Raw genomic sequence first — 25,660 nt, 5'->3', positions numbered from 1 at the left:
GTTCAATCAACCTCTGTTCTGTACACTGAAGTACTTTCATTTTCATTTTTCTTGTTAAATTTTAATTTACTTTATTTCTAATAGTTCATGACTCAAAAATTCAAAGGGTATTCAAAATTCAAAGTTTCCCTCCCTTCCCACCCCGAGATATCCATTTCCTTTCTCTGAAAGCAATGTTGCCAATTTCCTGAATATTCTTCCAGAGATACTTTGCAAGTTTGAGCAAATAAGCCAGTTTTTACTTAACAACCAATTAGCTAACAAAATTCACTTGTCAACACTTCAAAAGAGAAAGAATAACTAAAAAGAAATGTTTACATTAAGTTTGTAAGTACTCCATAAAAATTCAGTGTCAGGTCTCTTATATAAGTTCTTGAAAAAACAGGTTTAAGCTATTTTCTTCTAAATTACATCATTTTCATTCCTTTAAAATATCTGACTAATACACATAAGTAATTCTGATCATGACTTTATAGAAATAATTACAAATGTATTTTTTAAATTAAATACAACGGGTCAGGCGCAATGGCTCACGCTTGTAATCCCAGCACTTTGGGAGGCCAACATGGGCAGATTACTAGAGGTCAGGAGTTACAGACCAGCCTGGCCAACATGGTAAAACCCCACTTCTACTAAAAATACAAAAATAAGCCGGGCATGGTGGCACGCACTTCTAATCACCGATACTCAGGAGGCTGAAGCAGGAGAATCGCTTGAACCCAGGAGGCGGAGGTTGCAGTAAGCTGAGATCACGTCACCGCTTTCCAGCCTGAGTGACAGAGTGAGACTCCGTCTCAAAAAATTAAAAATAAAAGTAAATTAAATACAACAACTTTTAAAAAGAAAATTAAGAAGGCAAATGTTATACTGCCCATGAGTATATATGTATTATAGCCCACAACGCTAGAAAAGAGTACAAATACAAGCTGTTTTGACAGCTTAAATATATGGCATCCTCACTGTAAGAACTTAAAAATTAAAGCATATATTTTAAATATACATTAAAATAGAACTATATACTATCAAAGAAAAAACTACAGCTACAAGATGGTGTTCTAATATGAATTAGTTCACACATAATTGGTAAAGAGGAAGGAGAGTAGTATCGTCAGTAATCATGGAAATTTCATTGGTTCACGGGGATTTTTCAAGTAAAGGATTGGGGCAAGTTTCTTTTAAAAAAAAAAAAAAAAAAGCTGGGCACGGTGGCTCACGCCTGTAATCCCAGCACTTTGGGAGGCCAAGGCGGGTGGATCACCTGAGGTCAGGAGTTCCAGGCCAGCCTGGCCAACGTGGTGAAACCTCGTCTCTACTAAAAATATAAAAATTAGCCGGGAGTGATGGCAGGGTGCCTGTAATCCCAGATACTTGGGAGGCTGAGGCAGGAGAAGCGCCTGAACCTGGGAGGCGGAGGTTGCAGTGAGCTGAGATCGCGCCATTGCACTCTAGCCTGGGCGACAAGAGGGAAACTTCGTCTCAAAAAAAAAAACCAAAAAAAAAAAAACCTCAATATATGAAGACCTTAAGAAAACAATAGTGAAGAGGTGCCTTCCTTTAGAGAAAACAAGTTTAGGGGCTTTAAGAACCTCAAGTCTTTCTAACATTGTTATGTTGTCTGGTGAAAGCTAAGGACACAGATGAAGTTGTGAAGACAATTTCTTTTGTTTTTATGCTCCCCCTCACCCCCAAAACTATTAATAAAGGTAGCCATACATTGGCTCACTACTGAATTTAGAAAAGTAGTTTCTACTAAAGCAAATAACTTCAAGAACCTGTAACCATACTTTAAAAGAAGCACAAGTCCCCGTTTAAGGTTCATAAGTGATGGGCTATGGTGTTTCATTTTTACAGTTAATTTGTACTTGTATTTTTAAGATCATTACTGTTTATGTTAATACTCTGTTACAAACAAAGCTGCATAATTTGAATGGTCTACTCTATCCATATTTTTCCCAGATGTGATTTCATGGCATGTGAGGTTTTCTAGAATACATGTGTCAGAAATGCTGTGATGAAAAATTTATCTAAATACTGCTGCAAACAGCAAAATACACATACAGTCATGTGTCACTTAACGATGGGGTTACACTGAGAAACACATCATTAGATTTCATCATTGTATGAACATCAGAGTGTACTTACACAAACCTATGTGGTACAGCCTACTACACATCTAGGCTATATGGTCCAGCCTATTGCTCCTAGGCTACAAAATCTGTACAGCATCTTACTGTACTGAATACTGTAGACAACTGTAACACAATGCTAAATATCTGTATATCTGAACATATCTAAACATTCAAAAGGTACAGTAATAGTATAGTATGAAAATTTTACTTAAATGGTACACCTGTATAGGGCACTTACCATGAAAGGAGCTTGTGGGACAGGAAGCTGCTCTGGGTGAGTCAGTGAGTGAGTGGCGACTTAATATAAGGGCCTAGGACATTACTGTAGACTTTATAAACTCTGTACACTTAGGCTACACTAATGCATTTCTCAATGCAACCCATCGTTAAGTGACACATGACTGTATATGTATTTTCAGCTCCATTAGAATCTTACGGAACCACTGTGTATATGTGGTCAGCCACTGACCGAAAATTATTATGTAGCACATTAATGTACATACATAATCTGATAAAAAAGTTCATATAAGCACTTCATCAGCACATCAACTACATAAGCATTTTATCCCTCTATTAAAGAGTATTCCTTCGTTAATGGAATATGTGACATAAATGCAAACTGTTCAAATAAACCTTATTTCCCCATTTTCTATCTATAAAATGACACACCCTTACTCTTGAAAGAGAAAAAACATAATGAAAGTCCTACAAATGCTTTTTGCTTATTTATTTACATGTCTACTCCACCTCAGGGCAGAGTCCATGACTTTTTCATTGGTGCTCTGAGCATCACATATAACAGGTGCTTAATTATGGTTTTAATAATGTTTTAAGTGAGTATTAATAAGTATTTCAAATGTAAAACTTATTGATTAAAATGCCATCAGTATTTAAAACTACTAGCTAACCAGGTACCATCAGCAAACCATTCAGAACAGTGTCTCAAAGTTCATAGATTTTGCTGAAGAGCTACCCTCTCCACGCTTGCCTTAATTTTTTACACATATACCAAGGATTAGTTAATTATTTTCTTCTTCCCATCTTTAGTTTTGCCTTAGTTTACAACCACAGACTAGGAAAGGTGACAGGGAATTTAAACATAACAGATCACAAAGGTGATCTATTATGAGTGGATAAGAAAAGACAATGTCTCCACAAACTTTCAGTGGACAAATCAGGATCATTTCTTCTAGGCTGTATGATTAATGGGAAGAGGAAAAGCAGAAATGTAGTATCGTAATATTTATGCAAACTATTTATTAGAGTCTATTTATTGAAGTGGGGACATTAATTATAGTTTAGAAAGTTGTTTATCAAGAAACTGAAATTGAGGCACTTAAAGGTTTGTTTTAGCTACTCAGAAAACTCCTCTAATCAAGAAGATAGCATTCCAGTCTTAATAAAAACTATTAATACTTGAAAATAATAATCATAAATCAAATAAACATATGTGGTTCAATCCATCTTCTTTACATTGCCAACAGTAATCTTTCTAAAAGGCAAATTCAGCCAAATGGCTAGCTCCTGTGCTTTACATTTTCTAGTGGCTTTCTAATACAAAAAGTCTAAAGTCCTTGACAATACTTAGCCTCAAATTTAAATTTCCATCTTATCTCTTTCCCCATTTCCTTTCCTTTGGCTACAATGCTCTTGGCACATCTCTGCTAAAGTATAGATTTTATACCTCCATTTCCTTATAAACCTCCTGCTGGAATGTCCTTGCCTGAATTCTCCATTTATGAGACACCTATCAATTTTTCTCTGATAAAAGAAAGGGGTTTGTTACTAATGATTTATCTTATAGTTGTATCATTATCTCACTCCCTGGCAAAAGCCCTTAGAAGGAGTAGTTAAATTTTATTTACTTGTTTTAATATCTTGTGAAACATTATAAAGTAGTTGATCTGCTCTGGATGAGTAGTCAAAACTTTCCTCAAAGGCAAAGCAATGTGCCAGTGATCACATTTTACCTTGACAATAAACGACTTCTTAAAAAGCCCCTTTAATATGACTAGGAGGGAACAAGCTCTATCTAATTTTTCCATTCTTCATCATTCCCACATACCCTATGTAGCTAAAACTGATCTTGAGCTAAGAAGCCAGTGCAGTGTGTATGGAGGCAGTATCTTTTCCCCAACCACTCATTTATTTCCTCATCTCCCTCCCCTCCTTTCAGCTAGGATTACAATGATGAGTATGACGGACTAAATACTCAGTATTTACAATCTAGTTGAGGCTAAGCAACTAGAGGAATCCATACCTAAATATCCAGAATATTTTTAAATGGCCAGCTTGGAAAGCAAAGCCAGGAAAAAATTTTTAAAGCCAAGATCTAAGAAAGTTAGCTTTCAAAAACAAATGGTAAAAATAGTTATTTTAGGTATCAAACAAAATGATTTATTTGGGCATTACTGGCACCTGAGGGGCAGTTATTTAAGCACTTCCACTTGCCAGCAGTGTTGCTGAGTTGCAGTAGGATATTAGAGTATGAAACAGAGTTTTAATTCTTGAAATATCGGCATTAGCAATCACCTACAAATTAGGAACAGATCTCTAAAGCAGATCAAACCCATCCTGTTAGCACCATTAAATTTAGTTTCAGTATATTTATAGAAGATCTGCACTTAGCACCAGTTAAATATTGAAGAACAAATTCTAACTTTTGGTGCCACTTTTCATTAAATATTTTTTTTCCTACTGCTTAGGATCATATTCCCTTAAAAGAGATGGACAAGGAAAAACAAACCTCACCCTCTTGACTCATCTTGTGACTCAGAGAGACTCTTTTTCATATGTTTTGCCAGGTTGAAACTCATGTTATTTTTCTCCTTTTTGGAAGGACAATTTTGGGAGGAATGCCTTAACAGTTGAAAATGCCTACATATTCAATTGACATTATATTAGACAAAAAATTAAAATAATCTTCAAGTCATATACTGTTACCTAAAATTTAAGCAAGGTGGCAAAAACAAGATATTTTAGTCAGAGTTTATAAAATATAAAGTTACTAATAAGGAATTGGTAGATTGTTTATATAGAAAACAGACTGTTGAGACTTAACCTCGATCAATGCACTGACAGTTCTCACGGATAAATGTAAAATTCAGATAGTAACTCATTTTAAAAAGTGACTTCAAGAATCTTGTTAATGTTACTACATAAAAGTATTAAGAACTTGCTTTTAGACAGCTCATGTTGCTACACTAAATTTTAGTATTTTCAACTGGACATATTAATACTGTGGCAATATAATACTAACAGAAATAGGTTACATATTCATTCATCACACTTTCAGATGATGAAACATAAATCATCTCCTTTATATATTTCTCTCATTTAGAAAAAAAGGAATACAAGAAATTTCAAAATAGTAAGGAAGAGACCACAGTCTTCCGGTTCTGAAAGCATTCCTATTAATACATACACACCAAGCTGCTATTCAACTGTTGGGATTAAAAGTAAAGACAACTTAAAGAAGTGTAAACTGTTTTAGGTGATGCTAAAATTTTTCGGAATGAAAAGAAAATGAAATAAACAGAATGGTAGAAAAACAAAACTTTCCTCAAATTTTAGCCAATTCCCAATAATTGTGTAGTAGAAAAAAGCAACAAGACTATTGCTTCATCAGGAAATTCTTTTAATAGCTACTTTATAAATAACTTATTACCTATTAATATACCAACTGATTTAAAACAAAGCAAGTATCTCTAAATTCTAACAATAATATTTTGAAAGAAACAACTATATGTAATGTGGGATCCAGAAGAGAAGCCTGGAAAAGAAAAAGAACACTCTGCAAGTTTCACCATTTTTTAGCCAATGTTAATTTCTTGATGTTGATAACTGTACTATAATTCTGTGAGATATTAACATCCCCATTTGGCTGAGGGGTATTCAAGAACTCTATTATCTTTGTAACTTTTTTGTAATTTCTCCTGAGTCTTGGCTCCAATTTGTGACAACTCTTGATTGTCTTTCATGACCTTGAAACTTTTGATCCAGTATTTTGTAAAACTTCCCTCAGTTTGAGCTTCCTGTTTTCTCGTGATTAGAATGCATTTAGGCATTTGGGGTAAGAATACCACAGAAATGATATTGTGTCCTCCAGTACACTGTATCAAGGGACTCATGACGTCAATATGTCTTATTACTAGTGATGTTAACTTTGATCACTTGGCCAAGGTAGTGGCTGCCAGATTTCTCCACTATAAATCTACTATCTTTTCCTTTGCAGTTAAAAAAATATCCTAGGAGGAGAGGGGGTAGGGAATACTTTGAGACTGTGCAAATACTCTTTTCTCCTCAAACTCTGACCTAATTTTGGCATCCATCAGCAGGTCCTGTCTGCCACATTTATTACCGCGGTATTTGCCTAATAATAAATTTCTTTTCTCCTCTTTCTTTCTACATTAATTGGGATGCTCCTGTAAAAAAAATACAAAACCAAAACCAGTGCCTTCTTCATCGTTTATTTATTAAAATACTTACATGGCATGGACTCATGAGTATTTTAGTACATGAGTTAAAATCCAATACTATCATTTTGTTAGTAAAATTGTTCCAGCTTTGGTCTTTATTAGATCTTCAGGTTGGCTCCTATGTGGCCTTTCAACAACCTCTTTTTTTTTTTTTTTTTTAGTACTTCCTTAATTTCTGGCACCATAATATGTTCAAGGCTTATCCCAACTATACGTACTATTTCTAAGACACGATTCTCCAATCTCTTTTGTACAGCAAGAAATTTAGAACCATATTATAGAATGAGAACTATTAGAAACTACTACTCCAATACAGGATCCCGGAATCTCTTAGAGGTATTTTGGAAAAAAAGCCATCAGACATGGCAAAATTATCTACGGAAAAGCTTGTACTGAATAACTCTTGTGAAGATCACAAAAAAAAAAAAAAACCTCATAGTGTTATCAACAGAAGTTACTGAGAAGTTTTTCAACATAAAGATTAACTTAAAAGCTTTATAGTTTTTTATAAAGACACCTCCTACGAAGGTAAATAGCTGTATTTTCATGTGACCCCAATGAGAAGTAAAATCCACCAGGGGGCGCAGCAGATAAAACCTTCAAAAAGCTCCAAAAAAATTCTCCAGTTTTATAATGATCTTGTGGTATACCAAGCAGAAGTTTAACATTTATATTCTGCACAGTTTGACTACCAAATGAACAAAGCAAAGAGAGCACCCTACCAATATTATGACAGACTTGAAATAGTATATTATGAAATAAACATGAACACAGTCATACATGTATGTGTTGTACCTTTTCTTAAATACATGAAAAATTAATCCACTTAAAAGGTCTGTATTTGAGAAACATAATCTTAGACTGCAAAAAGTAATGAGTCTTTTTGGAGCTCCTAGATTTCTTACATACTTTAAAGATTATCATGCAATTGTCAAATATGCGAAAACTCAGTATCACCACCAACAAAAGAAGTATCAAATTTTAATAAAAATGCTAATTTTTTTTTTTTTTTTTTTTTAAATGGAGACTCACTCTGTCACCCAGGCAGGAGTGCAGTGGTGTGATCTCAGCTCACTGTAACCTCTGCCTCCTGCGTTCAAGCAATTCTTGTGCCTCAGCCTCCGGAGTAGCTGAGATTACAGGCATGCGCCACCACGCCCTTGCTGATTTTTGTATTTTTGGTAGAGACGGAATTTCACCATGTTGGCCAGTCTGGTCTTGAACTTCTGACCTCAGGTGATCTGCCCACCTTGGCCTCCCAAAGTGCTGGGATTACAGGTGTGAGGCACAACGCCTGGCCTAAAAATGCTAAAATAATTTAAGCCAACTTTGAGAAATAACTACCTTCAAATGATGCATATTAAGTATATGGTTCTATAGGTTTTGACAAATGCATAAACCTACAGAAGCATCACTAAAATCAAGATAAAAGAACATTCCATGACCCCTAAACACTCCCTTGAGCCCTTCTGCGGTTAATCACCCTTTTCTTACCACCCTAGGCAGCTACTGTTCTTTCTATAACTAAATTCTATCTAGAATTTCATGTCTACAGGATCATACAGTAGGTACTCATGTCTATCTCTTTTACTTACCAAGTTTTTGACACTAATCCATGTTGTTGCATGTGTCAGTTCGTTCCTTTATACTGCAGAGCAGTATAGTCCACTATATGGATATACCACAATTTGTTTATGCATTCATCTGTTGATAGACATTCCTGTAAAGCTACTATAAATATTAATGTGTAGTTCTGTAAACAAATGTTTTCCTGGAATTGCTGGGTCACAGGGTTAAGTTTTCAGAAAAGGTCAGTTTTCCAATGTAATGTACCATTTTACTCTCCCATCAGCAATATGATTATTTCAGTAGCTCCACATTCTTGCTAACATGTGGTATTGCCTATTTTTTCATATATTTTTACTAGTGAATTGTGCTTTTAAAAAAAAAGCATTATCTAAAAGATTTGTGAAATTCTCTATATACTGATCCAAGTCCTTTGTTAGGTATTTTCTAATAGTATTTTCTCCCAGTCTGTGAGCTTGCCTTTTCATAGGTGTATTTTTAAAACCAAAACCTTTCAATATTAATGAAATCGAATTTTTTCCCTTTATGATTCCTGTTTTGTGTGTACTGAAAGTCTTTGCCCATCCTTGATCATGAAGATTTTCTCCTATGTTTTCTTCTAGATGTTCCATTGTTTTATGTTTAAATCTATGATCTATGTTATATGCCTTTTAAATATACGATATATATAGAAAGATAGATGACTTTTTATTCCATACAGAAATATAGCTGTTTTGTTGAAAAGGCTCCCTTTACAACGGCACCTTTGGCACAAAAAAAAAAAAAAAAAAAAAGAATATATATATATGTAAATATATATGTATTATATGTTTACATATATATTTACATATTATACGTATATATATTATATATATTTACATATATATGTGTAAACATATATACACACACATATATATAAACATATATATGTATATATGTATGTATATATATATGAATGAATGAGTCTGGACCCTCTATTCTGTTTCATTGATTTTAGTCTACCTTATGCCAGTACCACAGTGTTGTTTTATGGTAAATCTTTAAATCAAGGAGCTGTCCTTTTACTTTGTTCTGTTTAAAAACGCTGACTCTTCTAAGACCCGTGCATTTCCACATGGAATTAACCATCAGTTTGGTTAATTTTTTAAAATCTTGTTAAGAATTTGATTGGGAAGGTCTTGAAGAAGCTATAGATAAGTCTGAGTAGAACTGACATCTTTGTAACAAGTCTTCTAATCTATGAATGTGGTACATATCTTCATTTGTGTAGGTCTTTTTACGTTCCAATAATTTTCTGTAATTTGGAGTACAGATTTTACACATATCTGGTTAAACTTACACCTGAATATTTTACAATTTTACTCTATTATGCATGGTACTTGTCCATTTCATTTTTATTTGATTATTTTTTTAAGATGGAGTTTTGCTCTGTCACCCAGGCTGGAGTGCAGTGGCATGATCTTGGCTCATGGCCACCTCCGCCTCCCGGGTTCACGCCATTCTCCTGCCTCAGCCTCCCGAATAGCTGAGAGTACAGGCATGTGCCACCATGCCCAGCTAATTTTTGTATTTTTAGTAGAGATGGGATTTCACCATGTTGGCCAGGATGGTCTTGATCTCCTGACCTCGTGATCTGCCCACCTTAGTCTCCCAAAGTGCTAGGATTACAGGCGTGAGCCATCGCTCCCAGCCCCATTTCATTTTTAATTGTTCTTTACTATTATATAGAAATTACATTGTTTGGGTATACTATCCTTGTATCCTACAATCTTGCCAAATTCACATCAGTCCTAGTAACTTAACATTTGCTATATATATAAAACCATGTCATCTGAGAATAAAAACAATTTTACTCCTTCCTTTCCAATCTCAATGTGTTTTTCTTTTTCTTGACCACGTTACGACTAGGACTTCTAATACAACATTGATTAGAAGTGGTCAAGAGTGGAAAATCTTGCTTTCTTCCCCAGTCTTAGGTGGAAACCATTCAGCCTTTCACCATGAGATATGAGTATGACCAAATAAAGGTTTTTTAGTAGATGCCCAATATCAGGCTGAGGAAGTTCCCTTCTATTCCTAATTCGCTAATATCATGAATAGATATTACATTTTGCCAAACACTTTGCTGTAATTACTGAGAAGATCATTTTTTTCTCTTTTGTCAAAACAGTAAATTACATTAATTTTTGAATGTTAAAATCGCATTCCTGGTATAAAAATCCCCTTGGTTGTGTTCTATCATCCTTTTTACACACCACTGAATTTGACTTGCAAATACTAAATGATTTTTTGCACATATATTCTCAAATAATGTTGGTTTATATTCCATATTGATTTTATTATAATGTCTTTGGTATTACCATCAAGGTAATGCTAGCTTCTATTTTCTAAGAGTCTAGATAAGACTGGGTTTCTTTCTCTCTTTTCATTAAATGTGATAGAACTTACCAGTAAAGCCGTTTGACCTTAGTATTTTCTTTGTAGAAAGATTTTGAAATATGAATTCAATTTTATTAACTAATAAAAGGCTATTAAGATTTACTATTTCCTTTTATTGTCAGTTGTAGTAATTTGTTTTGCAAGGAATTTGTCCATTTCATCTAAGGTATGGAACTTATTGGTATAAAATTGCTTATAACATTCTTTTGTTATCCTTTTAACATCTGTAAGGATCTGCAATGATTTCAGTGCTTTCATTACTGATACTGTGATTGTGTTTTGCTTTCTAGATTGCTCCTTCAAAATATAAATACCACATACCACTGACTTCCTCCTTCCTTATATTAAAAAAATGACTAAAAATGACCAACACACTAGAACTCATTCACCCAATGAATGATGTCCAAAGATGTCACAAAAGAAGCTGAACACTTATAACAATCCTAAAAATACATTCTTAGAATTGTTTTCAGAGCTCAGTGAGCTTCACGAGAAAATCTAGCATAGAAAAGCCATGTAACGTAAGCAGTCACAAGAAACCTTGAAGACGACAAACTCAAGATGAGGAAACAAACCCAAGGAGTTAGGTAAGCTGCTCAGTGTTATAAAGCTTGATGACAAAGTCAGGTGACTGGGATTTCTTGAAATACTTTCTGATCTAATTTCTTTTCCTATGTTAGTTCCATCTGAAGAGTCAGCAAGGAGCCTTAGGCTAAGAGATACTATGCATCATTGCTATTCCCCCAACCTGCATTTCTGGGCTAAATGTGGAGAAAAGACAGTAAGAATCTTCCCATTCCAGGTTGATAAAAATCAGACCATGTTTTACTAAGACGTCCTTTCCAACCCTTCTCTCAACATGTATATTACTGTTTTTCCTACTGAAGGCCTGTGTATTACTGTTTTTCTTCTTTTGGTTTATCCACATTATGGTTCAAATCAATACAGGCAGTAAGTTAATGAAAAGCATGTATTCATAATATCATACAAATATACCTTCAAGTATTCTGTTATTAATAACCCTGCTTAAAGATATACTGTTTATTTTTTTAAACTAAAATGTATATTGTTTAGTTCAATGATACATCTTATTCAAAAGATCTGGCTCCTAAAGCATTTCTTTGTTCTATATATTAAGTCCAATCCCATCCCATTACATCACATTTTCCAGATCTTCCTCTTATTTTATCTACTGTTCCTATGTGATGTTGCATTTGAATGTTAGCTGCACCTTTCTTTAGCTTTGTACCACACTCCGCTCCCCACCCTATTTTCCTTTAAAAAAAATCATATTTCCACAAAAGAATGCATATTTAAGAGTCTTCTTTTACTTTCAGCCTCCATTATTCAAGACTTACTTACACGTATGGCTCCTCCAAAGCTTAATGTGGTTTACTGCCAAGAATGTCATACTGCATCCCCCAGTTTCTTTTTTTCTCTCGTTGACTTTATCTTAACATTAAAAAATTCAACCACATAATTCATATAATGGCTTTTACTTTCTTCTTGAAGACATTCTTCACAGACAACTCTGCCATTTCGTTCTAATTTGAACCAACTGCTTTCTAGGCCTATGGCATAGTTGTTATCCTGAGATTTTCACTGGTGTGTTAGGAATTCCGTTTCTGGGGTCTCATTTCATCCTCTTTCTTGAACTTCTATTTCATTTTGCTGGGTACATATCCAAGAACTCGTTTAAGTTAACCTTCCCAAGTCCTTAAATTTCTGAAAATGTCTTTTTTTGTTCTCACATTTGAGTGATCATTTGGCTGTTATCAAATTCTGGGTTAGAAACTCAGAACTTTGAATGTATTACTCCACTGCCTTCTACCAACTACTGCTGCTGTGAAGAAGTCCAATGCCAGTGGACTGCTATTCTTTCTAGGTAACAACTTCTATGTCTGGAGGCTTTTAGGGTTTTTTCACTCTTGAAATTTTAAAATTACAAAAGAAGTTGAAACTAAACATAGATGTTCCTTCATCTAATCTTGGCAATCAGAATGCTTTTAACCAAAAGATTCAATTTTTCAAGAAAGATAAATTTCTCCTTTTATTTCACTGATTATTTCCCCTTCTATTTTATATAACACAGCTCCTGAAATTTCTTTTAGTCAGACGCTATCACTCTGTGTTCTCCAAATCATTCTTTCCTTGCACATTTTTCCTTATCTTTTATCTTTTGCTCTAACGTTCTGAGAAAGATCCAAGAAGTCTTATTTTTGTTAGGCAGATAGCTAGACTTTTTCACTAGCTAAAGTGACTGACTTCTTCAAATTACTCAAATTTGTGCCAGATAACCAGATTACTATACGTCATGAACCTCATTACCAAAACTACAAATTTCTTAGTACTGCCACAATACCAAAATTTGACAGTGTGGATAAAGAAAATAAAGCTAGTCCTTCCTTTTCTTTTTTCTTTCTGTTTTTTGTTTTTATTTTTTCAGATGGAGTCTCGCTCTGTCTCCCAAGCTGGAGTGCAATGGCGCAGTCTCGGCTCATTGCAACCTCTGCCTCCCAGGTTCAAGTGATTCTGTCTCAGCCTTCCAAGTAGCTGGGATTACGGGCACCCACAACCATGCTCGGCTAATTTTTCTATTTTCAGTAGAGACGAGGTTTCACCATGTTGGCCAGGCTGGTCACGAACTCCCGACCTCAGGTAATCCACTCGCTCCCATACTGGGCCTCCCAAAGTGCTGGGATTACAGGTGTGAGCCACTGCGCCCGGCCAGTCCTTTACTTGAGACTACTTGTTTAAAAACTTGAAATATTTAATATATACTAGAGAGTTCAGGGAATTTTTTTTTTTTTTTTTGAGACAGAGTCTCGCTCTGTCGCCCACGCTGGAGTGCAGTGGCACAATCTCAGCTCACTGCAAGCTTCGCCTCCCAGGTTCACGCCATTCTCCTGCCTCAGCCTCCCGAGTAGCTGGGACTACAGGCACCCGCCACCACACCCAGCTAATTTGAATCCAGGGATTATTAAAAACCGTCTGTAACACTAAAACAAGGTAACCCAAAGTATTTAAGTTCATGTACTATACTTAAGAAAATCCTTTGTTCTTCTCGTCATTACTTAATTCTAATGCTTTACTGAGAGCAGGCAAAGCATAAGTAATTCTCAGTGACTAGGTGAAATAAATTAGAATTCAGATCACTAAATTACCAAGTAAATGATAAATGACAGCTGGTAAACTGTCTAAGAAACATTAACTGTATAATAAATTTATGAAGATGTTAATCTAAAGCAACAACTGCACAAGTCAATTTCAAAATTAATGGCATACAATGTTTTAACAATAAATGGCATTTTAGGGCCAGGCACAGTGGCTCACACCTGTAATCCCACCACTTTGGGAGGCCAAGGCGGGTGGATCATCTAAGGTCAGGAGTTCGAGACCAGCCTGACCAACATGGTGAAACCCTGTCCCTAATAAAAATACAAAATTAACCAGGTGTGGTGGCACACGCCTGTTGTAATCACAGCTACTTGGGAGGCTGAGGCCGGAGAATCGCTTGAACCCAGGAGGCAGAGGTTGCAGTGTGCCGAGATGGCGCCACTGCACTCCAGCCTGGGCAACAAGAAACTCCGTCTCAAAAAAAAAAAAAAAAATGCTGAAATGAAGGAGGAAATCAAATTAACTACAGATAATCTTTTTCTCTGAAAACACTGTTTTCAAAACAGCAAACCTCCCTGAGACGAATGTGATTAAGAGCAGACATTAACAGCAAAGTTATTATCCTTAAACTTTCACATCACCTGTAAATACTCAAACCAGAAACAAAACTGCTTGAATGTGAAACTGTTTACTAAAAACAGAAACAGTGTTCTAATGGCTAGAGAGGTTTCTACTGGCAGTTCATTATGCAAAGGGAGAGGTTCCTTCAGAGTCTGCCAAGCTCTTCTTAGGGGACCTTCTAACAAAAGAGAGATGAGAAATCTTTTTAGATAAAATTAATCTTTCACCTACTTTAGTCTACAAAACAGCCCTTGTGTTTACTAATTTTATCTAAACCATTCAGAATTATACTGGCTTTATCAACAATTAGCTGAATCTGATTTTCCACTCTTACTTTCAATTGTGCCCCAATATAGTCTTCTGCTTAAATTATCTAAAGTAATATCTTGCACTCAGTCACTTTTCCAAGTTATCATGCCAAGTTAGAACTAAGGCTTCCACTTTGAGCAAATCACCTCAACAGAGTATACATTTCCTAGTCCAGAGAGGTTAGCCAACAGACAGAAATAAAGTCACAACGGCCTAGAATAAATTCAATAAAAATCCAACACTGAATTGAATGACATATACATATATATATACACACACACACACTATATATATTCTGATATATATCAGAATACCTATGTCTTAGACAAATCTAGTCTTGCCTAGAATTATTCATGTAGACAATTGTAACATTAATTTTGTAAGATTTACTAAAGACAGACTATATAATACTATGATTAAAAATACTGACTATGAAGCATGATGGCCTAAGATCAAATCATGGCTTTGTTACTTCACCTGCTGTGTGACTTAAGCCAGTTATTTAAAGTCTCTTTGCTTCTATTTCCTCATCTGTACAATGGGGAAAGTAATTGTGCCCCTCCCCTGAGGCTAATACGAGGATTAAAAGAATTAACATATGTAAAGTGCTTAGAATAGTTCCGGGGACATGGTAAGCACCATACCATTATGGGGTGTTATAATTTATTAAAACAAATGGGGTGATGGTAAGCACCATACCATTATGGGTTGTTATAATTTATGAAAACAAATGGGGTGACTAGTAACTACCAGGTTTTCCCAAAGGTATACACAGCCTTTAAAATTATCCAACGAGTTGTCTATGTAATCCAGCTCTGAGCTCTTGCTAGCTGATTCAGTCAACCAATATTTACTCAGCATCTGCTTTATGCCAGGCATTACGCTTCCACTGTCAAAGTCCCAATTCTTTTACTGGTGAAAATTAGTTTAAACAGCCACTTATTATTAAAGCTTACAGTCTGCATGCCATTCTGAATTGTAATTAAATAATTATTTCTTAGTGATTTTATTCTTGGTTACTTCCTTCTCCCCTTTTCCATTATTTAAAAAGCCCCAACTTTTCAAGAACAGAAAATTTGAAACACACACAAAGGTTGAAAAAAAGAGTATAATGAATTCTATATGCTCATCATCCAGTTTCAACCATTAAACATAAGAAAAATGTTATCTATATCCCACCCCAGTTATTTTAGAGCAAATCCCAGACATATCATTTCCTTGTAACTAATCAGTATTATCTTTTGTTTTTTTTTTGAGACGGCGTTTCACTCTTGTTGCCTAGGCTGCAGTGCAATGGCACAATCTCAGCTCATTGCCACCTCCGCCTCCTGGGTTCAAGCGATTCTCCTGCCTCAGCCTCCCAAGTAGCTGGGTCTACAGGCATGCACCACCATGCCCTGCTAACTTTTTATATTTTTAGTAGAGATGGGGTTTCACCATGTCGGTCAGGCTGGTCTTGAACTCAGGTGATCCATCCACCTCGGCCTCCCAAAGTGCTGGGATTACAGGGGTGAGCCACCGCACCCAGCCTAAACAGTATTATCTCTAAAAGATAAAAACTCTTTAACACATCGTAACATTATCACACCTAAAAATTAATTATTTGGCATCAAATAATCAGTGTTCAAATTTCCCTAAAGGTCACAAGTGATTTTGTAGATTTTTTTAAATCAATCCAGATGTGGCAATTAGACAATGTGTTGATAAAATGAAGATGACCTTGATAGCAGTGTCAGTGGAGTTATAGCAGCTGAAAGCCAGACTGCAGTAGGCCACGAAATTAGCAGAAATAAGGAAATAAAGGTAATTGTGTAGGCTTTTTTTTTTTTTTTTTGAGAGGGAGTTTCGCTCTTGTTGCCCAGGCCGGAGTGCAATGGCGCGATCTCGGCTCACAGCAACCTCCGCCTCCTGGGTTCAAGCCATTCTCCCGCCTCAGTCTCCTGAGTAGCTAGGATTACAGGCATGCACCACCACGCTCGGCTAATTTTGTATTTTTAGTAGAGACGGGGTTTCTCCATGTTGGTCAGGCTGGTCTGGAGCTCCGGACCTCAGGTGATCCGCCTGCCTTGGCCTCCCAAAGTGCTGGGATTACAGGCGTGAGCCACCGCGCCCGGCGGCTCTTCTTTAAGAGGTTCAAATATGTGAAAGAACAGAGAGAAACTTCAAGGTACATGCAGGATCAAAATCAAAGAGAAGTCAACTGTGTTTATAAACTCAAGAGAGGAAGAAGCTGAAGACATATGAGAAAATAAAGAGAAATTTAACGAAGTAAGATCCTAGAGATGAGATGGCACAAGATCAAAAGCACAGGGGAAGGGCTAACCATGAAAAAGGGAGGCCTGATACTGAAGGAAAGGAGGTTAAGATTAAATGTGAGATCAGGCAGGCAGAGGTGAGGGGGGAATGAGGCCAACACTTAAATCATCCCCAAGTTTTCTCAGTCCCTAGTTTTCTCAAGCATTAGGAGCAAAATCATTTATTAAAACCAGGTAATGCAGGCAAGTTTGGGTAGAATGTTGATGATGTGGATAACATATAAGGAGACTGAGAGAAATAACTACACAGGTCAAAGAATTAATCCACATTCTAATCCTACACAGCTTTCAAATGTCATCCCTTCCATGAGGCTTTTCTTAATTTCCTTAACCGAAGGTAATTTTTCCTCCTTGGAACCTGTGTTTTTATTTCTCATAATAGTTTACTCATACTGTAATAATCTATGTATTTCCCTTTTTCCCAGTGGCTAATCCGTAAGTACTTGGTAGGTGCTTACTTATCTGTGTGGCACAGGAAAGAATACAGTATGTTACAGCATATAATTTAGAGTCCTGTTAAACTTTTTTAAAAAGTAGCACAACTTTACACTGAAAGAAGAAAAGCTGAGAGGACACTGGGGCTGGGGCAATTAAATAAGGCCAAACAGAGAACACTGGCTTGAGCTACGTATGGAAGGGATGAGAAGGCACGACAGGAATTAACCTAAATAGGGAAGTATAAATAGTGAAGTGTGTCAAGGACTGATTTCAACAATCTTATAAAATGAAAGTACTATTCACAGATAAAACTAAGCTCTTCCAATAGTAAAGAGGTTTTGAAAAAAAACCAAAAAAAAATTACTACAATGTGTGGGTGAACAAAAAAAGTGGCAGTTTTAATGTGGAGAAGGTCATTTTGGGGAAATTGATCCAAATCGTAAGTAAAATATGATTTAAAAAAAAAAGCATATAAGATTCTAGTGAACCAAGCAGGAAAAAAGAACTATATAACAGACAAAATAATTTAGATAGATTCACAGCTGGCTGAACAATGACAAGTATAGATCTTTAGTGACAAGGCTCAACAGTTTAATCAAAGTGTAGATTAAAGTGATAAGAAAGAAGACTTACTACTAAGTTCTGAGGATTAACTGAAAAGGACAGCTTTAACAATGTATGAAATCTATTTCAAATGCTTGCCACACAAATAAAAATCCATGACTTTTGCCATCCCAGATGTACGTAAGGAACATCCATCTGCCTTTTGCCCTAGGACATTTTTCTCTGGCCCTCAGTCCCAGATTTAAAGAATGAGCAGCAGAAAAGAATCTGGGAACTATGGTTCCCTCAAGACCTCTCTGTTCCTTGACTGAGAAATAAAAAATTAATGTCCTAGTACCTCATCCCCATTGGAGTTTATGCTAGCAACAATCAATCCCAACTCTAATGCAGCCTAAAGCCTAATTACAGACCTCTGCACCTCTTGCTTTCCACTATCAAGTGGAAGAATAATTCATGTCACATGCTCAAACTAAACGGCAAACAGAAGCTCCATTTTGAGTAGAACCCTTTCAATTCTAGAGAAACTATAAAACAGACTGATTGCAGGGCGCAGTGGTTCACGCCTGCAATGCCAGCACTTCAGGAGGCTGAGGCAGGCAGCTCGCCTGGGATCAGGAGTTCAAGACAAGCCTTGCCAACATGGTGAAACCTCATCTCTACTAAAAATACAAAAATTAGCCAGGCCTGGTGGTGGGTGCCTGTAATCCCAGCTACTTGGGAGACTGAGAGAGAAGAATTGCTTAAACCCAGGAGGTGGAGGTTGCAGTGAGCCGAGACCGCGCCATTGCACTCCAGCCTGGGCAACAAGAGCAAAACTCTGTCTCAAAAAACGCCTGACTCACTGACTTTACCAGAGACAAGTATTATAGATCTACATAACACCCAAAGCACCAGTCTGTAACTTCTGTCTAGACCATATTCTGTAGGTAAGTTAACTGTGCAGTAATGACTCAAATAATAGTTCTCAAGTCCAGAAGGCCACCATAGTCTACAAGAGGGTTCAGTAAGTTTTTTTCTAAAAGGCCAGGTGGTAAATATTTCAGGCTTTGTTGACCATATGGCCTCTGCTGCAATTACTCAACTCTGCCACTGCAGCACAGAAAACAGAAAAATGGGCATGGCTATGTACCAATGGCTATGTTTTATTAATAAAAACTGCTGGCAAGCAGCAGTTTACCAGTATTCCTGGTCTAGAGGGTAGTAATTAGGTCTAGTTTTGGTCAATTCTAACACTATTCTAGATGTAACATTTTATTTCATGTTTTAAAATAGAAACATACATGCCTTCATATGATCCTAATTATATTAAAAATTCATAAAAAGGCTGGGTACAGTGGCTCATGCCTGTAATCCCAGCACTTTGGGAGGCCAAGGCAGGTGGACTGTTTGAGGCCAGGAGTTCAAGACCAGCCTGACCAACATGTTTCTACTAAAAATACAAAATTAGCCGGGTGTGGTGGCGCTCACCTGTAATCCCAGCTTCCTGGGAGGCTGAGACACAAGAATTGCTTGAACCCAGGAGGTGGAGGCTGCAGTGAGCCGAGATCGTACCACTGCTCTCCAGCCTGCGTGACAAAGCAAGACTCTAAAAAAAAATTTTTTTTTTAATTTAAAAAAAATCATTAAAAAATTGTGGGAGGAAATAGCAAAATAAAATGTAAACAGTGATTGAGATGGAAAGATTATGGATAACTGGTCATAGGTATCACCTTTTTTTTTAAGTTTAAAAAACTGTGGAAGTTACAAAATAGCAGATAAATTAATAAATAATTTGGGTTTATGTCAACTGCTATTAAAGAAAAATAAAGGCCAGGTACAGTAGCTCATGCCTGTAATCCCAATACTTTCAGAGGCTGAGGTGCATGGATTGTTTGAGCCCAGAAGTTTGAGACAAGCCTGGCAACATAGTAAAACCCAGACTCTAAAAAAAATTTTTAAAAACCTTAGCCAGGAGTGGTGGTACATGCCTGTGGTCCCTGCTACTCCAGAGGCTGAGGTAGGAGAATCGCTTGGGCCCCAGTGAGGCAGGCTGCACCAAACCATGGTAATGCTACTGCACTCCAGCCTGGGCAACAGAGGCTGACTTTGCCTCCCTCTGTCGAGTTTTAAACTCCCTCTATCCAAGTTTGCAAGACACAACAACAAAAAAGCCCCAACAAAAACAACTCAAGGTACTTATTAATACCTGAGAGTTGAAGGAGAATGAAGTTAGTCAAATAAAGAGCTGACCAAAGACCACTCTACCCAAACTCATAAACAAGCAAAGGTGGTAATAGGAATGAAAGAAATTGACAAGTGTTTGGGGGGAAAAAAAAGAAGATTGCTGAAACATAATGAGCAATGGGGAAAGTGGTCTTAACAATATAAAACAGAAGTGACACCTCATCTCAAGATAAGAGGTCTCCTCAAGCAAGGCAAGCCCAGCCTCATGAAACAGGGGCTGAAGAGGCTATGTCTGCTTGCAAGCAAGGTTCAGAATGGTTGTGGCAGTTCCAGAACCTCATATCTTAATCTATTGGCCTCTATTCCAATTCTTACAATCTCCTCTTTCCCAACCATTGTCCTTTCACACAAAAGATCTTATTATTTTTCTCAATTAACATAAGCTCCCTGGTCATCTTAACTGGTCCTTCATTCAAGAACTTCTAAGCACGTAATTTTCTTTAAGTTCTCCAATACAGCCAAAAGTAACCAGCCCATCCACACTCCTTATACTCCTCATTCTCCCCGGCAAATATTTTACAATAGCAATTTGGTCTACCAAAGTTCTGCCTTCAATAAGAACTTTATTTTATGCAACCATAAAATAAGTTAATGTTCCAATTTGTTCATGATAATGGGATCATTATTATCTTCAAATCCAACTAAGTCAGACAACCAATCTAGATTTCTATTACTTCGAGAGTGTGCAGACTACAGCATTCCTGGAATTATATTTTTCGAGGGTTCAACAGACAACAAAATCTAACTCTAGGTAGTTGAAGCAAAGGTTGTTTTTCAATGTTAAAAATTGTTAGGAGGCTAAAAAATGAGTCTGGGTTGAACTTTTAGGAACAATTCACAAAACCACACTACAGAATTAGGCCATCAAAAAACATACAGTTTGACCACCCCAAATCCAAAAATCCAAAATCCACAATGTTCTGAAATATGAAACTTTTTGAGTGTTGACATGGCATGCAAAAGAAATGCTTTTTGGAGCATTTTGGATTTCAAATTTTTAGATTTGGGATGCTCAGTCAGTATATATAATGCAAATACAGGCATACCTCACAGACATTTTAAGTTTGCTTCCAGACCACCACAATAAAGTGAATAAAGCGAACGACATGAATTTTTTTGTTTTCCAGTGCATTTAAAAGTTATGTTTACGTATTACTGTTGTCTACAAACTGTGCAATAACATTATGCCTAAAAAACAACACGTATACCTTAATTTAAAAATACTCTATTGCGGCTGGGTGCGGTGGCTCACGCCTGTAATCCCAGCACTTTGGGAGGTTGAGACAGGCGGATCACGAGGTCAGGAGATTGAGACCATCCTGGCTAACACGATGAAACCCTGTCTCTACTAAAAATACAAAAAAATTAGCCAGGCGTGGTGGCGGGCGCCTGTAGTCCCAGCTACTCAGGAGGCTGAGGCAGGAGAATGGCATGAACCCGGGAGGCGGAGTGTGCAGTGAGCCGAGACTGCGCCACTGCACTCCAGCCTGGGCGACTGAGCGAGACTCTGTCTCCAACAACAACAAAAAAATATTCTATTGCTAAAAAATGCTAAGGATCACCTGAGCCTTCAGTGAGTTGTAATTGTTTTGCTGTTGATAGGTCTCAGTTCAATGTTGATGGCCACGGACTGATCGGGGTGGCTGTGACAATTTCTTAAAATAAGACAGCAATAATTAGTTTTGCCACATCATCTGGCAATTCCTTTCATAAAAGATTTCTCTGTAACATGCAATGCTGTTTGACAGCATTCTGCCCACAGTAGAGCTTCTTTCAAAATTGGAGTCAATCTTTTCAAACCCTGCTGCTGCTTTATCAGCCAAGTTTATGGAATATTCTAAATTCTTTGTTGTCATTTCAATAATGTTCACAGCATCTTCACTAGTGGATTCCATACCAAGAAACCACTTTCTTCACTCACCCATAAAAAGCAACTCCTCATCTGTTCAAGTTCTATCATGAGATTGCAGCAAATCAGCCACATTTTCAGGCTCCACTCCTAATTCTAGTTCTTTTGCTCCTTCTATCACATCTGCAGTTATTTCCTCCATGAAAGCTCTGAACCCCTCAAAATCATTTATGAGGACTGTAATCGACTTCTTTCAAACTCTTGTTTATACTGATATTTTGACTTCCCATGAATCAAGAATGTACTTAATGGCAAATCTGTAATAGTGAATCCTTTCCAGGTTTTTTTTTTTGGAGACAGGGTCTTGCTCTGTCGCCCAGGCTGGAGTGCAGTACTGTGATCCCTGCTCACTGCAACCTCCACCTCAGGAGTTCAAGCCATTATCATGCCTCAGCCACCTGAGTAGCTGGGATTACAGGCATGTGCCAGCATGCCTGGCTAATTTTCATATTTTTGGTAGAGATGGGGTTTCACTATGTTGGGCAGGCTGGTCTCAAATGCCTGACCTCAGGTGATCCACCTACCTTGGCCTCCCAAAGTGCTAGGATTCCAGGTGTGAGCCACTGTGCCTGGCCCTTTCCAGAATGTTTTTAATGTACTTTGCCCAGATCCATCAGAGGAATGACTATCAAAGGCAGCTACAGCCTTACAAAATGTATTTAAGTAATGAGACTTGAAAGTCGAAATTACTCTTTACTCCATGGGCTACAGAATGGATGTCGTGTTAGCAGGCATGAAAACGTTACTCTCTGTGTACATTTCCATCAAACCTCTTGGGTGACTACCTGCATTGTCAATGAGCAACAATATTTTGAAAGAAATCTTTTTTTCTGAGAGGTAAGTGTCAACAGTGGGCTTAAAATATTCAGTAAACCATGCTGGAAACAGCTGTGCTGCCATTTAGGCTTTGTTGTTCCATTTATAGAGCACAGGCAGATGAGATTTAGCATAATTCTTAAGGTCCTATGATTTACAGAATGATAAATGAGCACTGACTGTAACTTAAAGTCACCAGCTGCATTGGTCCCCAAGAGGAGAGTCAGTGCCGCCTTCATCTTCTAGATAACTTGTTGCAGCTTCTGCATCAGCACTTGCTGCTTCAACTTGCAAGTTATGGAGATGGCTTATCTCCTTATACTTGAAGAACCAACCTCCACTAGCTTCAAACTTTTCTTCTGCAGCTTCCCGATCTCTCTCAGCCTTCAGAGAATTGAAGAGTTAGGGCTTTGCTCTGCACTAGGCTTTGGCTTAAGGGAATTTTGTGGCTGGTTTGACCTGCTATCCAGACCATAAAAATTTACCCATATAAGCAATAAGTCTGTTTCATTTTCTTATCATTTGTTTGTTCACTGGAGTTAGCACTATTAATTTCCTTTAAGAACTTTTCCTTTGCATTCATATCTTGGCTAATTGTGTGGCACAGGAGGCCTAGCTTTTGGCCTATCTGGGCTTTTGACACACCTTCCTCAATAAACTTCATCATTTCTAACTTCTGATGTAAAATTAAAGATGTGTAATTCTTTCTCACTTGAACAATTAGGGTTATTAACTAGCCTAATTTCAATACTGTTGTCTTAGGGAATAGGGAGGTCTGAGGAAAAGGAGAGAGTTGTGGGAATGGCCAGTCAGTGCAGCAGTCAGAACACAGACAACTGGACTAAGTTCACCATCTTACATGGACACCGTTTATGACCCAAAATGATTACAATAGTAACATCAAAGATCACTAACCACAGACCACCATACAGATATAATAATGAAAACGTATGAAATACTGCAAGAATTACCAAAATGTGACACAGACAGGAAGTGAAAACATGCTGCTGGGAAAATGGCAGAGACAGACTTGCTTGGCATAGGGTTACCACAAACCTTCAATTTGTAAGAAACACAATTATCTGCAAAGTACAATAAATCAAAGCATAATAAAATGAGATACACCTGCATACTACCCAAAGCAATTTACAAATTCAATGCTATTTCTATTTAACTACCAATGACATTCTTCACAGAATTAGAAAAACTATTTTAAAATCCGTATGGAACCAAAATAGCCAAGGCAATGCTAAGCAAAAAGAATAAAGCTGGAGACATCACAAGACCTGACTTCAAGCTATACTACAAAGGCTACAGTAACTAAAACAGCATGGTACTGGTACAAAAACAGATATACAGACCAATGGAACAGAATAGAGAGCCCAGAAATAATGTTGCACACCTACAACAAATTTGACAAAAACAAGCAATGTGGAAAGGACTCTGTAATTCAATAAGTGATGCTGGGATAACTAACTATATGCAGAAGACTGAAATTGGACCCCCTTCCTTATACCATATACAAAAATCAACTCAAGATAGATAAAAGACTTAAATGTAAAACCTAAAACTATAAAAATCCTGTAAGATAAGCTAGAAAATACCAGTCTAGATAAAGGATCTGGCAAAGATTTCATGACAAAGATGCCAAAAGCAATTGCAACAGAGACAAAAACTGACAAATCAGACCTAATTAAACTAAAGAGCTTCTCCCAAAGAAACTATCAACAGAGTAAAACAGACAACCTACAGAATGGGAGAAAACATCTGCTAACTACACATCTGTCAAAGGTCTAACATCCAGAATCTCTAAGGAACTTAAACCTAAAAGCAAAAAAAAAACCCCATTAAAAAGTGGGTAAAGGACACGAACAGACACTTTTCAAAAGAAGGCATACATGCAGCCAACAATCATATGAAAAAAATTCTCAACATCACTGATCATTAGAGAAATGCAAATCAAAACCACAATTAGATACTGTCTCACACCAGTCAGAATGGCTATTACTAAAACGTCTAAAAATAACAGATGCTGGTGAAGATGCAGAGAAAAGGGAACGCTTATACACTGCTGGTGAGAATGTAAATTAGTTCAGCCGTTGTGGGAAGCAGTGTAGCTATTCCTCAAAGAACTTAAAACAATTACCATCTGACCCAGCAATCCATTACTGGGTATATATCCTAATGAATATAAATCATTCTACCATAAAGACACATGGACACATATATTTACATTATTCACAATATTATTATTCACAATAGCAAAGACATGGAATAAACCTAAATACCCATGAACAGTAGACTGGATAAAGAAAATGAGGTACATATACACCATGGTATACTACACAGCCATAAAAATACGAGATCGTGTCTTTTGCAGCAACATGGATGCAGCTGGAAACCATTATCCTAAGCAAACACATGAACAGAAAACCAAATACTGCATGTTCTCACTTGTAAGTGGGATCTAAACAAGAACACGTGGACACAAAAATGGGAACAACAGACATCAAGGCCTACTTGACGGTGGAGGGTGGGAGGAGGGAGAGGATCAAAAAACGATCTATCAGCTACTATGCTTATTACCTGGATGGCAAAATAATCTGTATACCAAAGCCCCGTGACACACAATTTATCCATATAACAAACCTGCACATACCCATGAACCTAAAATAAAAGTTAAAAAAAAAAAAAAAATGAGGTACACCTGTATTCCAAAACCCCCCAAAATTCAAA

At 36.9% G+C, this 25,660-nt stretch overlaps 1 protein-coding gene across 1 annotated transcript in view; it reads right to left on the bottom strand.

Annotated features, from left to right (window-relative positions):
• The window catches only part of PPP3R1 (protein phosphatase 3 regulatory subunit B, alpha), a 73,231-nt gene that overhangs the window by 10,343 nt on the left and 37,228 nt on the right, over positions 1–25,660 (bottom strand). The window lies entirely within an intron of this gene.

This window comes from Pongo abelii, chromosome 12 (assembly GCF_028885655.2).
Source record: "Pongo abelii isolate AG06213 chromosome 12, NHGRI_mPonAbe1-v2.0_pri, whole genome shotgun sequence".
Classification (NCBI taxonomy): Eukaryota; Metazoa; Chordata; class Mammalia; order Primates; family Hominidae; genus Pongo; species Pongo abelii.
This window is presented reverse-complemented; position numbering and strand designations above follow the sequence as displayed.